Raw genomic sequence first — 5575 nt, 5'->3', positions numbered from 1 at the left:
AGCAGATGGACATTGGGCCTCCACTCAAGCACTAACTCATTGCAAGAACACATTATTTTATTAAATTGGCATTCCAGGATGCACACCTTCCCGACACAATTGCTAAAGAAAAATGTGAACATAAGCAAAGGTGGTGAAGAAAGCTGATGGTGCCTGGCTACCAAAAGATATAGCATCTGGGGTCTTAAAGACTTAAAGTCACCCCTGCATTCTTAATCCTTTCAAGTCCCAAATTGACACGAGATTATGTAACTATGATATGCATATATACGTATACTTGTTTGAAAGAAAAGTCAAAGATTGTAGAAAACACATTTGCTATAGACCCTTGATGTTTATAACCTCATTCGAATTAAAAATGAATTCATATTATTTGTATCTGATCACAGATTACTAAGTATTCCTGTAGAACAGAAACATTTTCTTAAACTGCATTATTTTATGCCACATTCCTGGAACTCTCTGCTGCTTATGAAGACATTAGAAATAGAATCAGAAAATCAAAAGGGGAGGGAGAGAGGAGCTGCTCCCAAGGGCTCATTAGAAAGTAAATGTTTAGAAAAGAGCAATGGCAATGTATGTACTAATATGTCTGATACAATTGATGTATGGCTTGTAACAAGACTTGTAAGATTCCCCCAATAAAATTATAATAACAATAAAAAAGAAAACCCAAAGGCAAGAATACACTCAGCATATCTGAAACTGAAAGAACTCAAGAAAAATATCAAGCCTTATATCACAATTTTGAAGATTCTATGGGCAAAACGTTGAGTGAATACAGGAAGCATCAAGAGAAGATGGAAGGAATTCATAAAGTCACTGTACCAAAAATAATTAGCCAACTGTCTACTATTTCATGAGGTACCATATAAGCAATAACCAATAACGCTGACTGAAGAATTTAGCACTGCACTGTATGTATTAGCCCCAAACAAGGATCTAGCAATTGTTGGGATACCAACTGAAATGCTTTAACAAGCTGATGAAATACTGGAAGCACTCACTAGTCTATGCCAGGAAAACTGGAAAAACGCCTCTAGGCCAACTGACTGGAAGAGATCCTTGTATGTGCCCATCCCAAACAAAGATGACTCAACAGAATGCTCAAAGTAGAGAACAGTACATTGATAACACACGCAAGAAAACTGCTGTTGAAGATCATCCAACAATGGTTGCAACAGTACATTGACAGAAACCTACCAGAAGTTCAGGCCATATTCAGAACAGATTTTGGAACAAAGAATTTTATTTCTGACATCAGATGGATCTTAGCTCAAAGCAGAGAACAGCAGAAAGGTGCTGATTTGTAATAACTATGCAAAGGCATTCGACTGTCTAGATTGTAGTAAACAATAGATAACCTTAAGAATGGGAATTCCATAATACTTCATTGTGTTCATGAGGAACTTATACATGGATCAAAATACTGTTGTGTGACTAGAACACGGGACTGCCACATGGTGTCAACTCAGAAAAGGCGTACCTCAGGCTTATATCCCCTCACCATACTTGTCCAACATGCACGCTGAAGAATTCATCACAGAAACTGGATGATATGAAGAAGAATGTGGCATCAGGATCAGTGGAAGATGAATTAACAACTTGCAGTATGAAAATGACCCAGCCTTGCTTACTAACAGTGAGGAAGACTTGAAGCACTTGCTGCTGAAGACCAAAGTTTTCAGCTTTCTGCATGGATTATAAATCAATGTGAAGACGACCAAAATGATCACAACTAGACCCATAGATACCATCATGATAAACGCAGAAGAGGTTGAAGTTGTCAAGAATTTTATATTGCTTATATCCACAACCAATGCTCGTAGAAGCAGAAGTCAAGAGATAAAAAAACCAACAAACAAGTTGCATTAGGCATATCTGCTGCAGACCTCTTTAAATTATTGAAAAGCAAAGATGACATTTTAATACTTTAAGGTGTGCCTGACTCAAGCCATGCCATTTTCAATTCATGGTATTTTCAATTTCATATGACTGTGAAAGTTGAAGAATTTATATATTTTAATTGTGGTGCTGAAGAAGAATATTGAAAGTATCATGAATTGTTCAAAGGACAAACCTATTTGTCTCAGAAGAAATAAGGCCAGAGTGCTCCTTAGAGGCAAGGATGGTAGAACTTGGTCCTATATACTTTGGGCATGCTGTCAGGCGCGATCAGTCCCTGGAGAAGGACATCGTGCTTGGTAAAGTGAAGAGGCAGTGAAAAGAGGAAGGCCTCATCCTGACAGATTGGCATCATTGCTGCAATAAGGGGCCTTGGCACAGGAACGGTGGTCAGGAGGGTGCACGACGGTGCAGTGTTTCCTTTTGTGTTGCGTAGGGTCACTAGGAGTCAGAACAGATTTCATGGTAACTCACAATGAGCAGCTGCTGCTTCTCCGTTACCTTCTCCACTTTACCTTCTCTCTTCTGCCCTGTCCCTCTCCCTTTCTTTTTTTCTTTTTTTGCTTTTTCAAAAAAAATGTAAGCTGTTTAATAATTGAGGTTTTGTACTATCTTGGTTGGATCAGGGTTATCAGTGGTTTAGTAATTAAGACCTAGTAATCTGCCACGACACAATGTAATAAAAGCCCATCAGTTGTTAAGCTTCCTTAATGGATTAATTGAGGGTGGAATACAAAACCTTTACTTAAAATAAAAGGAAATTTCCTCCAAAGTAGGTCTCCTTCCAGTATAAGGATACTGTGGAAATGCTTGTTTTGCTTATTTGCTGTGGGTGGATCCTTTGGTCTTCAACCGGTGGCATATTGTGTTGCCTGTCAACCCTAAGAGCTGTCAGAAGCCTGCCATCTGAACTGCCAACGTTGGCTCCACCCACCTTTGCATGCATCAGCATGCAGTCTTCTTGCTGTCCCCAGGTTCCTCAGTCCCATGCAGCTACACAAGCCAGGAAAAGACTCCAGCTTAACAACTGACCCATGGACTTGGAATTTGCCTGAATTAGGGCTGACCTGACTCTACAACTGTGTGAACAATTTTCTTGAGTTAATAGTCTCTCTATAGCTACACAGATAAGTGTCACTACTTTTGCTTATTTAGAAAACCCATCCTAAAACAAGCTGGGATTAGTCATGTTAGTCAGCCCTCTTTCTCTATTTTACACCTACAGGAGTAAGACTGGTGCAAACCTTTAATACATTGTGACCCATGAAGGCAGTTTAAGAATTAGGACACTTTTCTTATCTTTCACCTTTAGAAAAACTGTCTAAATTAGTATAATTCTAATGTCATTCAAATTTTAAATTCCAGGTTATTTTTGTTCCTTTGTTTTGCTGTTTTCTTTCCTTGAAAGAGTCAAGATAGAGTGATAAAATGCTTCATATCTCCACTAAGCCATGCTGTATTTTATTTCTTTGTATGTCTAAAATGATTCCCATGGGAAAGTGGAACCAGAAATTATCTATCTATCTATCCACATATGTATATATTATATATAACTTATATATTATATATAACTTATATATTATATATAACTTTAGTAATGAAATGTGAAAGTTGCCTCCATTTATTTGGAAATCCCTTTCTGTAGTGATAATAAGATCATTTCAACATTAGCCTATCCATTAAGAAAAATAATCTGAGAACTTTTTAAGCATATCTTTATATTTGAATTTCCTTTACCCTTACATTTATCCTCAAGGTCTTTCACTTTATTTATATCATTATGTAAGCTTACATGGATTTTTAGAAAATTTTTTCTAAAAAATTCCACCTCACCAATTAATGTGGTCCTGATTCTTAATATAATCGCACAGTCCTCTCAAGTTTATGCTGTATATTTTTTCAATAAAAAATTAGGGAATTTATACTTACCTGGCAGGGGAGGTATCATGATCACAGAGGTGGTTTTCCCAGGGCGAGGCTTATCCATTGCACTCTGGATGTGCTGACCCCTATGATTTCCCCAAATGTGGGAGACTCAACTGCATAATTTGTAGTAGCAGGGGACTGCATTCGTGCTCTCCCCTGATCTAAGAAAAAAAATTAGGGAATTTGAAAAATTCAAAGGTATCCATGGATATTAATTAAATTACCACATTTTCACCACTTACCGTCCTATACTTTGAAATTATTTTCCATTTATCACAGTCCTGATCCAGTCATTATTAAAAGTAATTTGATCAGTTTTGGTACATGAGGAAATATGACTAAAGATGGGTAAGAACTGTTCTTTGATAAATTTATTATAAAATGTTTGTCTTTGTGTTGGATTTAAGACAAGCTTCAGCTTGATAGGAGATAGAATGACCTCTTTTGGTGGTGTAGTGGTGATGCATTGAGCTGCTAACCTCGAGGTTAGCAGTTAAAAAACCACCAGTGCTTCTGAGGGAGAGAGACGAGGCTTTCAGTTCTTGTAAAGAGTGACAGGCTCTGAACCCCAGGAAGGCGGTTCTACCTTGTCCTATAGGGTTGCTAGAGTCGGCCTCAACTCAATGCCAGTGAGGGTGAGGGAGTTTTGACAGCCAGATGCGGCTGTCTGATATGCTATTTTAGTGACTGCAGGATAAAACAGCGACATATCTGAGCACTTACATATAATTCTTAAAAATCTAGTTTTTATTCAAATCATAATCTGTTCTGTGAAGGGAAGGATGGAGGAGGACAGGAGGAAACATACAAGATAATAAGTACACACATCATGAGACAGACCAAAGAATCATCCTTGATTTTCCCATGTGCTTCATTCAATTTAATTTGAGTAGAGTTACACCTAATATTAGGATATAGTTTGCTACCATGCCACATTAGCATTCTTAGGCATTTATGTGAACCTGCATAATGAGATCCACTAACTGATCTAAATGACTACTCACCCAAATGCAATAAGAAAATTTTCTCTTTTGAGAAATATGCATTTGACTATTGTAATATATAAAATGTCACATCTATTAGAAAAAGTAACAAGGAGAAAGAATGCAGGTAAGTCCTCTCTATGTAATTCAGTGTCGATAATAAAATTAATACTTTTTCTTTAAAAGGCAACAGCTTTACCTACATGCTAAGGTTCTACTGAAATGTTGCACTGGGTGTCCCATGGTAGTTAAAAAGTACTTCTGCTCCTCTTGGATACAGTCCAAGTGCCAGCATGTCTGCTGATACAATATAACCGGACATGGTGTCCATCAAGACTGGGGCCACAGAGATGGAGACCACATAGGCGGAACCTCATTACGCGTTGCCAAATGAAAACAATGAACCGCTCAACCTCAGAGACACAAAGGCTCTTTTTTATTTAATTCTGAATCAGCCAAGCTCCTTGGCACAAAATAAACATTTTGAAAGCATTTTGTAACAACAATTATTTCCCAGGTTTGTTGTAATCATAAATCTCCACAAGACCCAGTAAGCCTAAAAAGTATTTCCAAATCTTCCCTGGAAGAATAGGCTTTTCTCTGTACTCCTTCTAAGAGAGAGTATACCTGTAGTGGTTGAAGTCTGTTTTGCATTTGAAAATTGTAAAGACGAGCCTATTTATTCTTTTCATTAAAAAAAATTCATAATGCTCATCACTTCCCCCATAAATTAAAGACTACAATTGTTTTATTTCCAAGTC

General features: G+C 37.4%; 1 non-coding gene across 1 annotated transcript; it reads left to right on the top strand.

The window, feature by feature from the left end:
- Window positions 1-3826: 3826 nt before the first annotated feature.
- LOC115873582 lies at window positions 3827-3990 on the top strand. Its single transcript, XR_004048481.1, has one exon. It is a non-coding gene; the product is annotated as a U1 spliceosomal RNA (small nuclear RNA).
- The last annotated feature ends 1585 nt before the right edge of the window (window positions 3991-5575 follow it).

This window comes from Echinops telfairi, unplaced genomic scaffold (assembly GCF_000313985.2).
Source record: "Echinops telfairi isolate 266 unplaced genomic scaffold, ASM31398v2 ScPeMD7_7469;HRSCAF=8507_0, whole genome shotgun sequence".
Classification (NCBI taxonomy): Eukaryota; Metazoa; Chordata; class Mammalia; order Afrosoricida; family Tenrecidae; genus Echinops; species Echinops telfairi.
This window is presented reverse-complemented; position numbering and strand designations above follow the sequence as displayed.